General features: G+C 35.4%; 1 pseudogene; it reads left to right on the forward strand.

Moving 5' to 3' along the window:
• LOC132434206 (proline-rich protein 13 pseudogene) overlaps positions 1–21785 on the forward strand; it is a 166344-nt pseudogene that overhangs the window by 143228 nt on the left and 1331 nt on the right.

A 21785-nucleotide genomic window follows, 5' to 3' on the forward strand; every position in this document is an offset into this window, starting at 1 on the left:
AACTCCTTTTGCAATTTATTCATTAAATACCTTTTCCAACTAACTTCTCTTTGTCCTTTGAATCTTATCTCAGGCATGATCTCTATCAGAAATCTCTATGTAATTAACCAACCTCAGTTTGAAAATGGGGGCTTTTAGGGCTTTAAGTGTCACCCATACTTCTCCCAAGACAACAGCTATGTTTTTCTGTCTTAGGCCTTCCACCAGGATGGTTAACATCAGTTTCCTTAACTATCTTGCTGACTATAGAGAAGATAAACCCTTTGTTTTATTAACATTTTTCTTCTTTCCTTCCTTCCTTCCCTCCTTCCTTTCTACAACATATGAATTAAAATATGAGTTCAAGAACCATAACATTTGATGGACACTTAATGGTTGCTCAGTTCTCCATTACGTAGCCCAATTTTCTGATCACTGCAATGGGCATTGGAAATAAAGTGATGAAAGGACAGAGAACACCCCTGCCTTCATAGAGCTTATGTTGAAGATGAAGGAGAAATCAGAAAAAAGCAAATAAGCCAGATCATTTGAGACGTTAATTAGAATTATGAATATAAGAAACAGTGTAAAGTAATAGAAAGTAACTGAGAAATGGAGCATAGGAAGGCTTCTCTGAGGTGAGATGTATATCCCAAGGATTTAGCTCTTTCTTCAGGAGTTATTTTTAAGGAATAAATAAAACTTTCATTTGTTATCAAAATTAAAAGTAAATGTACCGTATTTCTCCCCAGTGAGCTGAAAGATTTGTTTGATTTAGGAGTCAAAGAATAGATGCCAGTCAGGGCCATGAGAATAGTTGTGCAGTTTATGTCCCTTGCAAAGGTGCCTGGCTGAAGGGAGGATGGTGGCTAAAGGCAGCCCAAGTTCAGCTCATAATGCCATGCGCTCCTATGGAGACTCTGGTGCTCACACAGAGCTCAGGCAACTGGGAGGGAAAAGCAGAATTTTTTTCCTGCTCAGAGGAGTCACCTTTTCCTAATTGCTCTTCCAGAGAAGGGTGCCTTTTCCTAATTACTTCTTTCAAAGGGGTGCATCTTTTAAAATTTATACGAGCAACCCATAAGTTGTATCTGTTGCCCTGACAGCCCTAATAATTTTAAGCTTTATATTTAATTAGTCAGAAAGGCACCCAAATGATTACCCTTGGTTTGTTCCATATAAAACTAATAGTTCATAATTATTTTCTTCCGTTATTATTCTTGACATTTACCAGACTTGGGAGTGATCCCTTTCCTAGGAACAGCATAATTTTGATTCTTTTAAGATAAGCCAAAAGGAAGAAATTTCAGGTTCCCAAGGAACCTAAAACAGTCAGGAAGGCCCCTTTATTTTTTATTTAAAATATCATACAACATTAGAAAGTATCACTTGGACTCTAGCTCCAATGCAATAATGTCTAATTGTATATTGATTACTAGAGTACCTTATTTTTATAAGTCCAAGTACATCTGTAACTCCTCCCACACCCATTCTTTCAGAGGCAATTTTGTTTGTAGTTGGACATGAATTTCAAAGAGACTGCTGCTTTTGTAGCTTCTCTTAGTGTGGAAATGACTGGATGTAGAGGCGTTTAATCATAATTCCATGACTTCACTTAATGAGGATTCAAAAAGCAGGACCCTCTGTTCATTAGTAGCAACTTTAAATGGTAAGTTGGCACAACTTTTGTACATAATTGTCTCACAGGAATTTTCTATTACATATTCCACTTGTACTAATGTGATATTTATCTTCAGGAGATAAAAATAAAAACCGCTTACTTGAAATGTATTAAGAACAATTTTTAAGACTCAAAATTTTTTTTTTTAGCTTTATTGAGGTATAATTGACAAATAAAATCTTAAGATATTTAAAGTGAGTAATGTGATTTTATATACATATATATTGTGAAAGCATTTTTCCCCATTTGGTTAATTGACACATCCATTACTTCACATATTAACTTTGTTGCCAGGGATGGGGTGGGTGGGAGATGAGAACACTTAAGTTCTACTGCCTTAGCAAATTTCAGATACCCAACAGTCTTATCAACTACAGTTACCATGGTATACATTTCATCCTCACGCATCTTATATTTGAAAGTCTGTATACTTCTACCATCCTCTCCCTATTTCTCCCACCCCACAGCCCATGGCAACGACTTTTCCACTCTCTGTTTCTATGAGTTTGACTTTTTTTTTTTTTTTTAGATCTCACTTGTACGTGATACTGTGCAGCATTTGTCTTCTCTGTCTGGCTTATTCCACTGAGTATCATCCATGTTTTCCTAAATGGCAGGATTTCCTTTTTTAGTCTAAATAATATTCCATTTTATATATATATCACATTTCCTTGATCCATTCATCCATTGATGAACACATGTTGTTTCCATACTTTGGCTGTTGTGAATAATGCTGCAAGGAACACAGGACTAAGATATCTCTTTGAGATAATGATTTCATTTCCTTTGGTTATATACCAGAAGTGGGATTGCTGGATCATAAGGTAGTTCTATTTTCAATTTCTTGAGGAGACTTCATACTATTTCCATAGTGGCTATACCAATCTACATTACCACCAATAGTGAGCAAGAGTTCCCTTTTCTCCACATCCTTGCTAACATTTGTTATTTCTTAGCTTTTTGATAACAGCCATTCTAACAAACATGAGGTGATACCTCATTGTGGTTTTAATTTACATTTCCCTTCACTTTTCATGTACCTATTGGTCATTTGTATGTCTTTTTTTGGAAAAAAAATGTCTATTCAGGTACTTTGCCCACTTTTTAATTGGGTTATTTGGTATTTTGCTACTGAGTTGTTTGATGTGCTTTTATATTTTAGATATTAACCCCTTTCTGGACATGTGGTTTGCAAATATTTTCTCCCATCCCATAGGTTACCTTTACATCTTGTTGACAGTTTCCTTTGTTGTACAGAAGCTTTTTAGTTAGGAAGTCCCACTTGCTTATTTTAGCTTTTGTTGCCTTTGCAAGGTATCATATTCAAAAAATCATTGTCAAGACCAATGTCAAGGAGCTGAACCCTGTGTTTTCTTCTAGGAGTTTTATGGTCTCAGATCCTATGTTCAATTTTTAAATACATTTTGAGTTGATTTTTTGTGTGTGGTTTAAGATAGGGGTCTAATTTCATTCATTTGCATGTGGCTGTCCAGTTTTCCCAGCACCATTTATTAGACTATCCTTTCCCCATTGTGTATTCTTGGCATCTTTGTCAAAAATTAATTGACCATTTATATATGGGTTTATATATGGACACTCTATTTTGTTTCATTGATCTATATATCTGTCTTTATGTCAATTCCATATTATTTTGATTACTATAGCTTTGTAATATAGTTTATAAACAAGAAATTTGATGCCTCCAACTTTCTTTTTTTTTCCCAAGATTTTTTTGGCTATTCAAGGTCTTTTGTGGTCCCACACAAATTTTAGGATTTTTTTGTTCTATTTTGTGAAAAATTCCATTCAAATTTTGATAGAGATTATGCTGAATCTGTAGATTGCTTTGGGTAGTATGGACATTTCAACAATATTAATTCTTCCAATCCATGTGCATGGAATATCTTTTCATTTATTTGCCTCTCTTTCAATTTCCTTTATCAACGTCTTACAGTTTCTAGTGAATAAATCTTTCACTTCCTTCGTTAAATTTACTCCTAAATATTTTATTCTTTTTGATACTATTATAAATGGGATTGTTTTCTTAATTTATCTTTCTGATAGTTTGCTATTAGTGTATAGAAATACAACTGGTTTTTGAATATTGATTTTTGTATCCTGCAACTTTACAGAATTTTTTTTTATTGAAGTACAGTTGATGTACAGTATTACATAAGTTACAGGTGTACAATATAGTGGTTCACAATTTTTAAAGGTTATACTCCATTTATAATTATTATAAACTATTAGCTATATTCTCTATGTTGTACAATATATTCTTGTAGTTTATTTTATACATAATAGTTTGTACCTCTTAGTTCCATACCCTTATATTGCCCCTTTCCCCTTCCCTCTCTCCACTTGTAACCACTAGTTTGTTCTCTATATCTGTGAGATTGTTTCTTTATTGTTATATTCACTAGTTTGTTGTATTTTTTAGATTCCACATAAGTGATACCATACAGTGTTTGTCTTTCTCTGTCTGATTTATTTCACTTAACATGATACCCTCTAAGTCTATCCATATTGTTGTACATGGTAAAATTTCATTCTTTTTTTGGCTGAGTAGTACTCCATTACATATATACCACATATTCTTTATCCATTCACCTGTTGATGGACACTTAGTTTGCTTCCATATCTTGGCTGTTGTAATAATGCTGCAACGAACATTGGGGTGATTTTATCTTTCCAAATCGGTGTTTTTGTTTTTCTTCAGATATATACCCAGGCATGAATTTGCTGGGTCATCTGGTAGTTCTATTTTTAGTTTTTTGAGAAACCTCCATACTGTTTTCCACAGTGGCTGCACCAATTTACATTCCCACCAATAGTGTATGAGGGTTCCTTTTTTTCTCTACATCCTCTCCAGCATTTGTTATTTGTGTCCTTTTTGATGATAGTCATTCTGACAGGTGTGAGGTGATATCTCACTGTGATGTTTGACTTGCATTTCACTGATGTAGGGATGCTGAGCATCTTGTCATGTTCCTGTTGACCATCTGTGTATCTCCTTTGGAAAAATGTCTATTCAGTTCTTCTGGCTACTTTTTAAACAGGTTTTTTTTTTGGATGTTGACTTATATGAGCTGTTTACATATGTTGGATATTAATCCCTTACCAGTCATACCATTTACAAATATTTTCTTCCATTCAGTAGGTTGTCTTTTTGTTTTGTCTATGGTTTTCTTTGCTGTGCAAAAGCTTTTAAGTTTAATTTAGGTTCTGCATATTTATTGTTACTTTTATTTCCTTTTTTTTACAAGACAGAAAAAAAATTGCTATAATTTATGTCAGAAGTGTTCTGCTTATGTTTCCCTCCAGGAGTTTTATGGTTTTCCACTCTTACGTTTAGATCTTTAATCCATTTTGAGTTTATTTTTATATATGGTGTTAGGGAATGTTCTAATTTCATTCTTTTACATGTAGCTCTCCTGTTTTCCCAGCACCACTTATTGAAGAGACTGTCTTTTCTCCACTGTATATTCTTGCCTCCTTTTCTTTTCTTTTTTTTTTTTTTTTTGCGGTACATGGGCCTCTCACTGTTGTGGCCTCTCCTGTTGTGGAGCACAGGCTCCGGACATGCAGTCTCAGCGGCCATGGCTCATGGGCCCAGCCGCTCCGCAGCATGTGGGATCTTCCTGGACCAGGGCACGAACCCGTGTCCCCTGCATCGGCAGGTGGACTCTCAACCACTGTGCCACCAGGGAAGCCCCTTGCCTCCTTTTTCATAGATTAATTGACCATAAATGTGTGGGTTTATCTCTGGGCTCTCTGTTCTGTGCCATTGATCTATATGTCTGTTTTTGTGCTAGTACCATACTGTTTTGATTATTGTAGCTTTGTAGTAAAATCTAAAGTCAGGGAGCATGATTCCTCTAGCTCTGGTCTTCTTTCTCAACATTGTTTGGCTATTTGGGGTCTTTTGTAACTTTACTAAATTTGTTTTTTAGTTGCAACAAATTTTTGGTGGAGTATTTAGGGTTTTCTACATATAAATATCATGATATCTGCAAATAGGAAAAAATATTTTTTCTTCTTTTCTGATTTGGATGTGTTTTATTTCTTTTTCTTGATTAATTGCTCTGGCTATGACTTTCAGTACTATGTTAAATAAAAGGGGTGAGAGTGGGCGTCCTTGTCTTATTTCTGATCTTAGAGGAAAAACTGTCAGCTTTTCACCATTGAGTATGATGTTAGCTGAGGGCTTTTCAAATACAGGCTTTATTATGTTGAGGTACATTCACTCTATACCCATACTGTTCAGAATTTTTATCATAGTTTTGTCAAATTCTTTTTTTGAATCAATTGAGATATTTCTTCATTTTGTTAATGTGATGTATCACATTTATTTATTTATTTGTGGACATTGAACCATCCTTGCATCTTTAGAATAAACCCACTTGATCATGGTATATGAATTTGTGCCAAGATCTATCAGTGTCCCAAAGCAGAGGATCACATTCAGCACCTAGATATAGGCTGCTTGGAAGCTGGACCCTCAAGCAGCATCTGGCACCTTCCAAGGAGAAACTGGGAGATGAGGGTTTCTGCTTGTTCCCTCTGTACTGGGCCTGCGTATATAGCTGGAGGGGAAGGGTGAAACGAATGCTCCTGTAGCCATTAAGAACTGCTTCTTTGTTTGCTACAGTCATGTGGGACTCATGAAAGCAAGCACCACTGGCTATCAGAGCCATGTGATCTTGGGATCTGTCCCTCAGGCAGCAGTTCATATACTGGAATGCAAACATGTGTATGAACTCCTTTTAGGGATATACTGGTAACTGGGAGCAGGCTAATGGGAGACAGCGGGTAAGATGTCCACTGGTTTACCCAGTCTCTATGAAGGAGCATAGCCAGCCCCTAAATATGTGCTAAACTAGAAGCCTGACCCTCAGGCAGCAGATTTTAAAGTATGTGGCTGGACCTCTTTCAGGGAAAGACTGGGACATGTGTATTTTTGGCTGTTCTCTCTGTGTTGAGCCCTGAGGGGATAGTTGTAGCAAGTGCTTTTGTACCTTTTAACAATTGCAGCGTTATTTGCTATAGTCTTATAGCTCTCATGGCTTTCAGAGCTAGATGTTTTGAGGACCTGTACCATGGGTAGGAGTCTTAAATGTTGGGGTACTAAATGTGGGCTGCAAGCCCCTCACTCCTCAGGGAAAAGCTGAGAGTCGGGAGTTCCTTCCTGATTGTATGGCACTGTGTGGAGCTATGGGGTTTATGGTGAGAATGTGTCTCAGCGTTTCCTATGCCTTCCAATGTATTTTCTCATTTGCTCAATGTGTAGGAGTCACTCAGCTAGTTTCAGAATTTCTTTCAGAAACAATTGCTCCTTGCGTAGCTGTATAGTTGATGTGTTCGTAAGATGAGGGGAGTTCAGGAACCTCTATGTCATCATCTTGGTTGACCCTCCTTCACAATTTCTTATATCCTTTTCCCTCAGAGAAAGAAAAGAAATCATTAGGTCAGTGGGAATTATAACTACAAAGGGAACTTGATTAAAAATTTCTTTGAATCATATATAATCACCAATATTATATATATAATATAATCACCAAAATTACTAATCACCTTCTTGCAAAACAGAATAAAACAAAGCGAAATAAAATATGGATTTCATTAACTGTTAAAATAAAATATTAACTTAGATATAAAATCCAGTGCAACATATTATCTAAGAAACATCCAAATAAAATCAATAATCTCAATTATATCCTTGGTTATATGTACAAAAATGAACATCTTCCTTAATGAGGGTTCTTGTATGCTATGTAGATAACAAGGAAAGGTGATTGTTATAAATATTGGCTATATTAATCAAAGATATTACTCTTAAAGTTTATCTACATCTATTGAACAATAGGGATTATCTTTTAGTAACTTAAAAGTACCACAAAGTCTTTTTAAGTTATTTCATTTGTTTGCTTCAATAACCTCCCAAGAAATACAGAGGGCATATGTAGTGAAGTCAAATTGATAATAATGTACTTCCATTTTCCTTTTCATTATGGAAAGATTTAATTGAACTATATTAACCTCTGTGTTTATGTTCTTATAGGAAACTGTCTGTTTTGATGCCTTACACATTTTCTTTCCCCTGCATCTTTACTCAACTGGCAGTGAGCCAATCCTTTTGAAAATACACATTTACACATATAATCAATGCAAATATTTTTTTAAATGAGGATATTAATAATCAAGGTTATGGATGTTTAAAATGCTTTCTATAGTTACTGAAATCCAAAGTTAATTTATGCTTTTGAAATAAATTCACTAAGATTACCACCATTCAAATATTTGAAGAATATTATCTATTCACTTTCAGATAAACTTGTTTCTGAGGCATATCACTTTCTTTTGTGGTAGCCTCACAAAAAGGCAAACTCTCTTTTGTATTTCTCTAATGCTATGTGCAGCTGAACTTGTGGCAGTTACATCAGTTGCTCAGTGTCCTGGACAGGTCTTTCACTGAAGTGTACTTTGGAAGAAGCTTATCAACATGGTTTCAGAAGGGGGTTAAGTTATCGTGTTGTTTCAGTCCCTTTGCTCTTGAAGGTGGGAAATTCATGACAGAAACCAGTCTAAATTAAAGTCATTACATTTTCAGTTTACTAGTCTTGCCAAATCCTTTCTACTTGCTGAGTTCTCACACCAAGGAATTCTTCTGAGTGATGAATAAAACTTTTATTTGTCTTCCCCATAACTTCCGTCCAAATATCCCTCTAATTATCTCATTTCCTTCCCCAGTGAACAATCCGTTCATAATAAGTGTTAACAGTTTTATTTTGTAAAGATTCATTTATGTTTTGTTTATACATGAGTATTGCACAAAAACATTGGGAAGTGATTTCCTATGTATTTATCATGAGAGATGGTAATCAAAGTGTTTTAGGGTTTTAGGTATTTGCTTCTGATATAAATGTTCTCCTGGATATTGTATTTTCAGGACAGTTTATACTTTTATCTTAATGTAAAACACAGTGCAGCTTAAGTTCATGATTTACCACCAAACATTTTTGAATTAGATGAAAAATGGAATGATATACTGATTTTTGAACAGTTTGTGGTACTTAAATCCAGTAAAGCAAAGTGATTGTATTAATACAGGGGATATATGCATGTATTCCAAATAACTCAGTGTGACATCCATTTTCGTAGGAAATCCAGATATGACGACTGTCTCACACAAAGTGGCACCCCATTTTAGGTGCTCCTTAAGACATTACATGTATCAGTACATTAAATGTGAATGTCTTTATTCTCAGAGAAATTTCATATGAGTTCATGTAATTGTGTTATATATCTTTGATCTAGATGATAATTATATTAAACAGCAGTCATATTAAAGGACAAGATATGTAGGTTTTAGATTATGTAGAAATACTGAATAATTTTGATTGAATAATCCAGGTCAGAGCTCAATTATGTCGACTAGTAATTATCTCAAATAAAATAATCAGATTATTGAAAAGTTTTGCAGTCTTTTTTTTTTTTTTTTTTTTTTTGCGGTACGCGGGCCTCTAACTGTTGTGGCCTCTCTCGTGGCGGAGCACAGGCTCCGGACGCACAGGCTCAGCGGCCATGGCTCACAGGCCCAGCCGCTCTGCGGCATGTGGGATTTTCCCGGACCGGGACACGAACCCGTGTCCCCTGCATCGGCAGGTGGACTCTCAACCACTGCGCCACCAGGGAAGCCCCTGCAGTCTTTTAATTGGAATTAAAATGAAAACTAGAGGGAATTTTATTGTACTCTAGTTATTGTATCTGAATATACAATATGAATTGAATAACCTAATTGTCATAAAATATTAATATCTGTTTTATGTAAATTTTGCTTTCTTCACTTAAGATCTTATTTTAAATATGTTTTCCTAACTTCTCCAAAGCAATCACTTCAACTATTTATATTAAATATATTTGAGTCAGGAAATACTTTTGGAAGAAAAAGAGTGTGTCATTATTATAATAGAATTCTGCTAGTATGGAGCTGGTATTTATTCAGTCTCTACTGATACCATTTCTAGTAGAATCACTTGAAATGCTATGCCAATTGCTAACAAAGACTTACTGATAAAAACTAATAAAGACCTCAGTTTGACTTCTTCTACTCTTCCAAAAAAGCTATTGAAGGCCATCCAAAAGGTATTGTACAATGAATTCTTCAGTCAGCCAGCATTCCTTGTCTCCTCATGTTTCCTGGCCTCTGAAAAATAGTGCTTGTATTTAAAGTATTCACACTGAGTTGAAATTTCTATTTGTGTTCTATTTACATAAACTACAAGCTGCCCCCCCCCATTTTTAGTGATCAAATAGTTAATTCATCGTTGAAAAATTGTTTCTGCAAGTTCAGCAATAAACACAAGATACAAGACTCTAAAATATGTTAATTTAAACATGTTTAGCTGTCTAATTTGTTTCTGAAATTCTCTCGAACTTAATAACACAGATAAAAAGGTAGAAACAGTTTAAAATCAGGCCTTCAGAGGATTAAAATATGATTGTAGTCCTCACTAAATGGCTGAGTTAAAATACTGATAGTATTTTGAGAGCTGAACAAATAAGAGATGAATGTAGTTGACATTAAAAAGTCTCTGCTGAATAGGTCTCATCATTGTTTTCATCTAAATAAGCTAAGTGTTTCAAACTCTGTTATGTTTTCTGTAACTTTATTTTCTTCTCCCTCCCCTCTTGAACAATATAATGTACCTGCCAGATAAGAAATTACCATCAGGTAGGAAAAGAAAAATGTGCATTTGATCTATCAATCAATTAATGTCCAGACAGTTTCCTAGGGAAATATATATTTAAATAAAGCCTTCAAAATTTGGAGATGTAAATCCAGTACAGTAATAATATTAGGGATGATACTGTTGATCATGATACTGATAAAGAAACTCAAGGGTGAACTGAGAGGACATTAAGAGAAGATTAGAACATCAAATATTATGAAGAAAGAGACAAAACTCACAATTTTATAAACATAAGAGGTATTGGAGACTTAGGTGGTTTTTTGGAATGGAATTCTAGTTTCCCCAGTCCCTAATTGAAATGAGATTTCTAGCTCAGTATTTAAGACAGCATTAGAGAAATCGTCTTGACTGGGCTGATTTATGAAAGACATTTGGACAAGAAATATGTTGTAACAGTTGATGGAATAACTCCTGCGCATCTTCTGGTTTCAGGGTATAAAACACTTTGGTGATGTCTTTTCCGACTCACAAAGACTTGTTTATGTACCACTCCTTTGAGCTGCTCTCAGAGCACACTCTGCCTGCTTTTATCACAATATGGGAATTTTGTGCTTACTTGTTGGGCTCCCCACAATCTCTTTTTCATGATCACATTCCTTTATCTACCACTTAGCACATAGCTGGCATTCAGTAAGTACAAAATCAAAGAAAGGATAAAAGAATGAGAGAAGGAAAGAAAAACATACAGAAGGTAGGAAAAGAGGAAGGGAAGGAGGAAAGGAGTACATTCAGTAAAAAAGACACTATAGGGAAGGGGAAAGTCATCTTCTAAGGGAGTATTCATGGGGGAATAAGAGGCCGTCTGCCCATCAATCAGACAGGCAATGGCAAGCAGTGTAGGACAGATGTTACAGCCAGAGTATCTTCACATTACCTGCAGTGAGGAACAGTTCAGGAATTTGAAATCCAGGGAAGAGAACATGGACTTAGAGTTGGAGCTGAAAAACAAAACCAAATCCCAGTATTCTCTGTAATCTCTGTAAGAGAATAATTTTCTTGCAAAGTGTATGTACATTTTTATTCAATGCCTGTGTTTATTGGTTTGTAAAGATATATTCATACTTGAATGAAGAGGCTAAGTAAGAAACCCACTTTCCAATGTGCGAAGAGAAAGATATCTCTTGAGGGAGTCATCATAAAATACAGAGAAGTAGGCCAAATTAATTAAGTTTATTGGTAATGATTCCAAATCATTTCAACAAAAGTGAATCACCTGGTAAATATTTTTCATGTCAGAAAAATTGTATGCAAATCAATTCACTCTTACTCTTACCCAGTTATTAACAAAAATATATATATGCCTTACACTTTACATTAGACTTTGGATTATTTACATATTTTATTTTTAATATTTAAATTAAAAAGTTTTTCATCACTCAAGAGGACTGTACCTCAAAATATGCTCTGTTCACTTTGTACTAACTGATTTGTCCATTTGTTGTAATCACTGGTTCATATCCATTGGCATATCTTTCTACATGATTGGTCATATGTCAAGATTACCTTAATGTTTCTGCATAAAATTAGAAAAACAACACAATCATGAATCAAATAATTTTAGAAGTAAATCATTTCATGATTTACATATCTGAGTATAGCCTGATTATTAAACCACATTAAAATCGTTTCTGAGAAAGGCTCTCTGAACTGTGCTGAAGAGAAATGCTCTGCTAATTGTAGTTTCCAAATGATAATGTAAGGCAAAGCCCAGATAGAAAGAATCATGCCACAACATGATTGTAATATACCTCACTCAATTAGGAGGACAAAAAAGAAAACTTGGCATATATAAGTCAAGTATTTTCTTACTTCGTTTCCCAGAGACAGAATGCTTGATGCCAGGCTTTCCAGTTTAAGAGAACATTCTGACACTTGGCAGTCTCATTATTAATAGTTGGAACTTTGAAAAGTGTAATGAAAAGAAATACTGTTTACGTCTAATTTATGTCTTCTCTCCACATACAAAAAATATTGAGTTAGTATTCTTTTATAATAAAAAAGAAGACTGAATTTTAATGAGATGTGGCTTAATGGTTGTATGGAATGTCTTTATTTTTAATTCACTTTTGTAATAGTATCTTGGATACAACAAAAAAAATGCTCTTTATTAAAATTAAAATCAATAAAGTCTATTTTCAGTTTAACTTTTACCCAGATTGTAAATCATTTCAGCCAGTAATTTTGTATGCTTTTTTGGCACATTTATCATAATTGTAGCTTTGACACATTACACAGTTTAGATAGAAACTTCAGAGGGTACTTTTGCTTGACAAAATTGAACGAGCTGAACAGGTAAATGCTTGGCTACATTTTATGCCCTTAGGATCAAGACCTTATGTAACGAATTAGCATTTAATGGCAGGAAGTAAATTAAAACACCTTTTTTTAAAAAGAAATATTTATTTATTTATGGCTGCATTGGGTCTTCATTGCTGCACGGACTTTCTCTAGTTGTGGCGAGCGGCGGGCTACTCTTCATTGCGGTGCACGGGCTTCTCATTGCGGTGGCTTCTCTTGTTGCAGAGCACGGGCTCTAAGCTCAGGGGCTTCAGTACTTGTGGCTCATGGGCTCTAGAGCACAGGCTCGGTAGTTCTGGCACACAAACTTAGTTGCTCTGCGGCATGTGGGATCTTCCCAGACCAGGCTGGAACCCGTGTCCCCTGCATACGCAGATAGATTCTTAACCACTGTGCTGTCAGGCAAGTCCCCCATGAGTTTTTTTTTTTTTTAACATCTTTATTGGAGTGTAATTTCTTTACAATGCTGTGTTAGTTTCTGCTGCATAACAAAGTGACTCAGCTCTACATATACATATATCCCCATATCCCCTCCCTCTCGTGTCTCCCTCCAGCTCTCCCTGTCACACCCCTCTAGCTGGTCACAATGCACAGAGCTGATCTCCCTGTGCTATGCAGCTACTTCCCACTAGCTATCTATTTTACATTTGGTACTGTATACATGTTCATGTCACTCTCTCACTTCGTCCCAGCTTCCCCTTCCCCCTCCCCATGTCCTCGAGGCCATTCTCTACATCTGCATCTTTATTCCTGTCCTGTCCCTAGGTTCTTCAGAAACTTTTTTTTTTTTTAGATTCCATATATATGTGTTAGCGTATGGTATTTGTTTTTCTCATTCTGACTTACTTCACTCTGTATGACACTCTCTAGGTCCATCCACCTCACTACAAATAACTCAATTTCATTCTTTTTATGGCTGAGTAATATTCCATTGTATATATGTGCCACATCTTCTTTATCCATTCATCTGTCAATGGACACTTAGGTTGCTTCCATGTCCTGGCTATCGTAAATAGTGCTGCAATGAAAGTTGTGGTACATGACTCTTTTTGAATTATGGTTTTCTCAGGGTTATGCCCAGTAGTGGGATTGCTAGGTCATATGGTAGTTCTATTTTTAGTTTTTTAAGGAACCTCCATACTATTCTCCATAGTGACTGTATCAATTTACATTCCCACCAACAGTGCAAGAGGGTTCCCTTTCTCCACACCCTCTCCAGCCTTTATTCTTCATAGATTGTTTGATGATGGCCATTCTGACTGGTGTGAGGTGATATCTCATGGTAGTTTTCATTTCCATTTCTCTAATGACCAGTGATGTTGAGCATCCTTTCATGTGTTTGTTGGCTATCTGAATATCTTCTTTGGAGAAATATCTATTTAGGTCTTCTGCCCATTTTTGGATAGGATTGTTGGTTTTTTTGATATTGAGCTGCATGAGCTGCTTGTATACTTTGGAGATTAATCCTTTGTCAGTTGCTTCATTTGCAAATATTTTCTCCCATACTAAGGGTTATCTTTTCGTCTTGTTTATGGTTTCCTTTGCTGTGCAAAAGCTTTTAAGTTTCATTAGGTCCCATTTGTTTATTTTTATTTCCATTTCTCTAGGAGGTGGGTCAAAAAGGATCTTGCTGTTATTTATGTCATAGAGTGTTCTGCCTGTGTTTTCCTCTAAGAGTTTGATAGTGTCTGGCCTTCCATTTAGGTCTTTAATCCATTTTGAGTGTATTTTTGTGAATGGTGTTAGGGAGTGTTCTAATTTCATTCTTTTCCATGTAGCTGTCCAGTTTTCTGAGCACCACTTATTCAAGGAGCTGTCTTTTCTCCAGTGTATATTCTTGCCTCCTTTATCAAAGATAAGGTGACTATATGTGTGTGGGTTTATCTCTGGGCTTTCTATGCTGTTCCATTGATCTATATTTCTGTTTTTGTGCCAGTACCATAGTGTCTTGATTACTGTAGCTTTGTCGTATAGTCTGAAGTCAGGGAGCCTGACTCCTCCAGCTCTGCTTTTCTTTCTCAAGATTGCTTTGCCTATTCAGGGTCTTTTGTATTTCCATACAAATTGTGAAATTTTTTGTTCTAGTTCTGTGAAAAATGCCATTGGTAGTTTGATAGGGATTGCATTGAATCTGTAGATTGCTTTGGGTAGTAGAGTCATTATCACAATGTTGATTCTTCCAGTCCAAGAACATGGTATATTTCTCCATCTGTTTGTATCATCTTTAATTTTTTCATCAGTGTCTTATAGTTTTCTGCATACAGGTCTTTTGTCTCATTAGGTAGGTTTATTCCTAGGTATTTTATTGTTTTTGTTACAATGGTAAATGGGAGTGTTTCCTTAATTTCTCTTTCAGATTTTTCATCATTAATGTATAGGAATGCAAGAGATTTCTCTGCATTAATTTTGTATCCTGCTACTTTACCAAATTCATTGATTAGCCTAGTAGTGTTCTGGTAGCATCTTTAGGATTCTGTATGTATAGTATCATGTCATCTGCAAACAGTGACAGTTTTACTTCTTCTTTTCCAATTTGAATTCCTCTTCTTTTTCTTCTCTGATTGCTGTGGCTAAAAATTGCAAAGCTATTTTGAATAAGAGTGGTGAGAGTGGGCAACCTTGTCTTGTTCCTGAATTTAGTGGAAATGGTTTCTGTTTTTCACCATTCAAGAGCGATGTTGGCTGTGAGTTTGTCATATATGGCCTTTATTATGTTGAGGTAAGTTCCCTCTATGTCCACTTTCTGGAGGGTTTTTATCATAAATGGATGTTGAATTTTGTTGAAAGCTTTTTCTGCATCTATTGAGATGATCATATGGTTCTTCTCCTTCAATTTGTTAATATGGTTAATCACATTGATTGATTTTTGTATATTGAAGAATCCTTGCATTCCTGGGATAAACCCCACTTGATCATGGTGTATGATCCATTTAATGGCTGTTGGATTCTGTTTGCTAGTATTTTGTTGAGGATTTTTGCATCTATGTTCATCAGTGATATTGGCCTGTAATTTTCTTTCTTTGTGACATCTTTGTCTGGTTTTGGTATCAGGGTGATGGTGGCCTCGTAGATTGAGTTTGGGAGTGTTCCTCCCTCTGCTATATTTTGGAAGAGTTTGAGAGTGATAGGTGTTAGCTTTTCTCTAAATGTTTGATAGAATTCGCCTATGAAGCCATCTGGACCTGTGCTTTTGTTTGTTGGAAGATATTTAATCACAGTTTCAATTTCAGTGCTTGTGATTGGTCTCTTTATATTTTCTGTTTCTTCCTGGTTCAGTCTCGGAAGGTTGTGCTTTTCTAAGAATTTGTCCATTTCTTCCAGGATGTCCATTTTTTTGGCGTATAGTTGCTTGTAGTAGTCTCTCATGATCCTTTGTATTTCTGAAGTGTCAGTTGTTACTTCTCCTTTTTCATTTCTAATTCTATTGATTTGAGTCTTTTCCCTTTTTTCTTGATGAGTCTGGCTAATGGTTTATCAATTTTGTTTATCTTCTCAAAGAACCAGCTTTTAGTTTTATTGATCTTTGCTCTCGTTTCCTTCATTTCTTTTTCATTTATTTCTGATCTGATCTTTTTGATTTCTCTCTTTCTACTAACCTTGGGTTTTTTTTGTTCTTTTTTCTCTAATTGCTTTAGGTGTATGGTTAGGTTGTTTATTTGAGATTTTTCTTGTTTCTTGAGGTAGGACTGTATTGCTATAAACTTCCCTCTTAGAACTGCTTTTGGTGCATCCCATAGGTTTTTGGTCATCATATTTTCATTGTCATTTGTTTCTAGGTATTTTTTGATTTCCTCTTTGATTTCTTCATTGTTCTCTTGGTTATTTCATAGTGTATTGTTTAGCCTCCATGTGTTTGTATTTTTTACAGTTTTTTTTTTTTTCTGTAATTGATATCTGGTCTCAGAGTGCTGTGGTTGGAAAAGATACTTGATATTATTTCAATTTTTTAAAATTTACCAAGGCTTGATTTGTGAACCAATATATGATCTATCCTGGAGAATATTCCATGAGCACTTGAGAAGAAAGTGTATTCTGTTTTTTTTGTATAGAATGTCCTATAAATATCAATTACGTCCATCTTGTTTAATGTATCATTTAAAGCTTGTGTTTCCTTATTTATTTTAATTTTGGATGATCTGTCAATTGGTGAAAGTGGGGTGTTAAAGTCCTCTACTATTGTGTTACTGACGATTTCCTGTTTTATGGCTGTTAGCATTTGCCTTATGTATTGATGTGCTCCTACGTTGGGTGCATAAATATTTACAATTGTTATATCTTCTTCTTGGATTGTTCCCTTGATCATTATGTAGTGTCCTTCTTTGTCTCTTGTAACATTCTTTATTTTAAAGTCTATTTTGTCTGGTATGAGAATTGCTACTCTAGCTTTCTTTTGATTTCCATTTGCATGGAATATCTTTTTCCATGCCCTCACTTTCAGTCTTTATGTGTCCCTAGGTCTAAAGTTGGTCTCTTGTAGACAGCATATAGATGGGTCTTGTTTTTGTACCCATTCAGCCAGTGTATGTCTTTAGGTTGAAGCATTTAATCCATTTACATTTAAGGTAATTATTGATATGTATGTTTCTGTTACCATTTTCTTAATTGTTTTGGATTTGTTTTTGTAGGTCTTTTCCTTCTCTGGTGTTCCCTGCCTAGAGAAGTTCCTTTAGCATTTGTTGTAAAGCTTGTTTGGTGGTGCTGAATTCTCTTAGCTTTTGCTTGTCTGTAAAGCTTTTGATTTCTCCATCAAATCTGAATGAGATCCTTGCTGGGTAGAGTAATCTTGGTTGTAGGTTTTTCCCTTTCATCACCTTAAATATGTCCTGCCACTCCCTTCTGGCTTGCTGAGTTTCTACTGCAAGATCAGCTGTTAATGTTATGGGGATTCCCTTGTGTGTTATTTGTTGCTTTTCCCTTGATGCTTTTAATATTTTTTCTTTGTATTTAATTTTGATAGTTTTTTTAACATGTGTCTTGGTGTGTTTCTCCTTGGATTTATCCTGTATGGGACTCTCTGTGCTTCCTGGACTTGTTTGACTATTTCCTTTTCCACATTAGGGAGATTTTCAACTATAAGCTCTTCAAATATTTTCTCAGTCCCTTTCTCTTTCTCTTCTTCTTCTAGGACCCCTATAATTCAAATGTTGGTGCATTTAATGTTATCCCTGAGGTCTCTGAGACTGTCTTCAATTTTTTTTCTTTATTCTGCTCTGTGGCAGTTATTTCCACTATTTTATCTTCCAGGTCACTTACGTGTTCTTATGCCTCAGTTATTCTGCTACTGATTCCTTCTAGATAATTTTTAATTTCATTTATTGTGTTGTTCATCACTGTTTGTTTGCTGTTTAGTTCTAGTTCCTTGTTAAACGTTTCTTGTGTTTTCTCCATTCTGGTTCAAGATTTTGGATCATCTTTACTGTCATTACTCTGAATTCTTTTTCAGGTTGACTGCCTATTTCCTCTTCATTTGTTTCATCTGGCGAGTTTTTACCTTGCTCCTTCATCTGCTGTGTATTTCTCTGTCTTCTCCTTTTGCTTAACTTACTGTGTTTGGGGTCTCCTTTTCACAGGCTGCAGGTTCGTAGTTCCCGTTGTTTTTGGTGTCTGCCCCCAGTGAGTAAGGTTGGTTCAGTGGTTTGTGTAGGCTTCCTGGTGGAGGGGACTGGTGCCTGTGTTCTGGTGGAAGAGGATGCATCTTGTCTTTCTGGTGGGCAGGACCATGTCCGGTGGGGTTTTTTTGGGGTGTCTTTGAACTTTTTATGATTTTAGGCAGCCTCTCTGCTGATGGGTGGGGTTGTGTTCCTGTCTTTCTCTTTGTTTAGCATGGGGTGTCCATACTGGCACTTGCTGGTCATTGAGTGGAGCTGCATCTTAACGTTGAGACAGAGATCTCTGGGAGAGCTCTCGCCAATTGATATTATTTGGGGCCAGGAGGTCCCTGGTGGACCAATGTCCTGAACTTGGCTCTCCCACCTCAGAGGCTCAGGTCTGACATCCGGCTGGAGCACCAAGACCCTGTCAGCCACACTGCTTATCACAACTCCACAGCTGAAGGCAAAGGGTTTCTCTCAGCTCCAGGTCACAGTGCCCCAGGGAAGTGTACAGCTTGGCTTGCCTCCCACAGACATCCAGAGTGGCCCGGATGAAGCCACAGTGCATCTCATGTCTCACTCTCTGATCCTGCTTGCTCTATCGATTTTGGAACTGTTGCCCCAGTTTTAATCATGAGGGTTTAGATAAGCTCTGTAGCAGATGCTGTTAGAGTTCAGCCTGTTATCCCATGGATCCCTTCAGCATTTTTGTCAAAATGCCTTTTTAATGGAACTAAAATAATCATGCTTAATTTCACCACTGACAAGCAGATCTTAAAATGGAAGCTTAAATATTTTGTTTAAGGTATGGAAGACATTTTTTCCCATGAGAATAATTTAGGCAAACAGAATAAAACATGAATTTACATTTATAAATAGTTTTTATGACATTATATCTTTAATAATTAGCTGGGAATTTATAAAAATATATTTACAAATTTTCTCTTAAACTGTGTTGAATCACAATGTACTAGCAAACCTGTTATGAAATTAGATAGTTTCACAATAGATAAAAAGTTGACACTATTTCCATTGACTATAAATTACTTTGAAGTTTATAAAATTAAATACTTCTAAATAACTCTAATCTAATTTCCTATTCAGAATTTGGCAAACACAGAATTCTTTAGCTAGTATTTGCTTTAAGTCTTATAAGAAGGCATTTGATATAATATAGAGCATATTAACATTATAAAAACAAAATTCGGTGAAAGAAAATGCATGTGTTGAGAGCTGTTGAAAAATATAACTAAAATTTTATATTAATCTCATCTAATTTAAGTAATAAGTTGGCAAACAAAGGTTTTGCTTACTAAGTTGATAATTTTGACAGCTCTGATTATTTGAATGTTACGTAATGAATTTTATCACAGAACTTATTCGTAGATTAATTTAATAGTTGTAGCAATAATAAAAGCCTATATTTTATATCTTTGATTTCAAGACAAGAATAGATTAGATAAATATAGTATGTATACATCCAAAGAAATATAAAATAGTTCTGAATTAACAAAATAGAGGGGAGACCCTACATATTTTATTGTAGATTTTGACAACTTTATGTTTATTTTAGCTATATTGCATTTATGAATGAAAATATACTGATTCATTTTATCAAATGAATAACACATGACCTAATGTGAAGAGTTTACATTGCAGATAGTGATTTTTTTTCTGGTTTCAGTGAAGTATTTTATACAAAAATTTTTCACAATCATAGATCATGCCAGTATGTGACAAAGAATATAATGAGATTGATTCATTTGTCTTGTTCCCAAAAATGATGTAAATTACCAGTAAATTGGTCACTTTGAAGGAACTGCTGATCATAAAAATGACTAGGATGAAAACCCTGCCCTATGGTTTTATTCCCATTGTATATGTAAGTACAGTCATCATTGCAGCTAAGAAATGCAAGAAAAAGACTAAATTTTAAAAGTACAGCTGCAAGTTATTAACTCCTGATTTATTGAAGCTATACAACTAAATGCCTAGGACAGTAACAGGCATATAACAGGTATTACAAAACATCTACTGAATAAAATGACTATCTGACCTTATTGAATATCCAGTGTAATGGGGAACTCATCACACTTGCAAGTAAGTTTCTATACACTTAGTTATAGCTAATGAGTCCTTATTTCTATTACTTGGGCAGAATTATTGTTGAAATAGTCTGAGACCTCAACAGATGACCAGTTAGAAATGGAGAAAGGTTGGAATTGGGAGGTACTAAACCTTGGGGAACTGACGTTGGTATAAAGAAGAATGGTATTCAAAATAGACAGGCAAAAATTCAAATGACAATGTGTCTAAAGATATACATTGAATATGTACTGATTTAGGAAGTTGTCAGTATTTGAGAAAACTTTTTCTTAGGTTTCAATTTTTTATTGATATGTAATTTAAATGACAGTAATACCACATATCTTATGTGTAATGAATTTTGATGAATACATATATACCCAAGTATTGAGTGCCTCAATCAAGATAAGAGTTCCCTCCTGCTGGTTTCCAGTCAGGTCTTCCTAATCCTAGCACTGAGCCTACCATGGTTTCTTTCACCACAGAAGGGTCTTCCTTGTCCTTGAACAGTATCTACATACAATTACAGAGTATATACTCTTTTGAGTCTGTTTTATTTTCATTCAAAATCATGTTCATGTGATTTACCCATTTTGTTGCATGTATCAGCAGTTCAGTTATCTTTATTGCTCAGTTGTGTTCCACTCTGTGACTATGTCACAATTTGTCCATTTCCCAGCTGATGAATATTTGGGATGCTTTCAGTTTTTATTTATTACAAAAGAGGTGCTTATGAGCATTCTATACAAGTCTTTTTCAAATTTTCATTTATTTCTAGAAGTAGAATTGCTAGGATTTTTTTTTAGCTTTTCAAGAAACTAGACAACTCTTTTCTAAAGCAGTTGCACCATTTTGTACTCCCAGTTATCAATCTCTGAGGGTTCTAATTGTTCCATACCCTTACAAACACTTTTTTAAAAATTGAGATATAATTGACGTATAACATTATATTGGTTTCAGGTATATAATATAATGATTTGATATCTGTATATGTTGTGAAATGAGCATCACAGTAAGTCTAGTTAACATCCATCACCAAACATAGTTAACATATTTTTTTCTTGTGATGAGAACTTTTAAGTTCTATTCTTAGCAATATTCAAATATACAATAGAGTATTTTTTTTTAATTTATTTTATTTTATTTATTTTTATTTTTGCCTGAATTGGGTCTTTGTTGCTGCGCACGGGGTTTCTCTAGTTGTGGCGAGCAGGGGCTACTCTTGGTTGTGGTGTGCGGGCTTCTTACGGTGGTGGCTTCTCTTGTTGTGGAGCACGGGCCCTAGGTGCACGGATTTCAGTAGTTGTGGCACGCGGGCTCAGTAGTTGTGGGTCACGGGCTGTAGAGTGCAGGCTTAGTTGCTCCGTGGCATGTGGGCACAGGGCTTAGTTGCTCCGT

The sequence above is a fragment of the Delphinus delphis genome, chromosome 11 (genome assembly GCF_949987515.2).
Source record: "Delphinus delphis chromosome 11, mDelDel1.2, whole genome shotgun sequence".
Classification (NCBI taxonomy): Eukaryota; Metazoa; Chordata; class Mammalia; order Artiodactyla; family Delphinidae; genus Delphinus; species Delphinus delphis.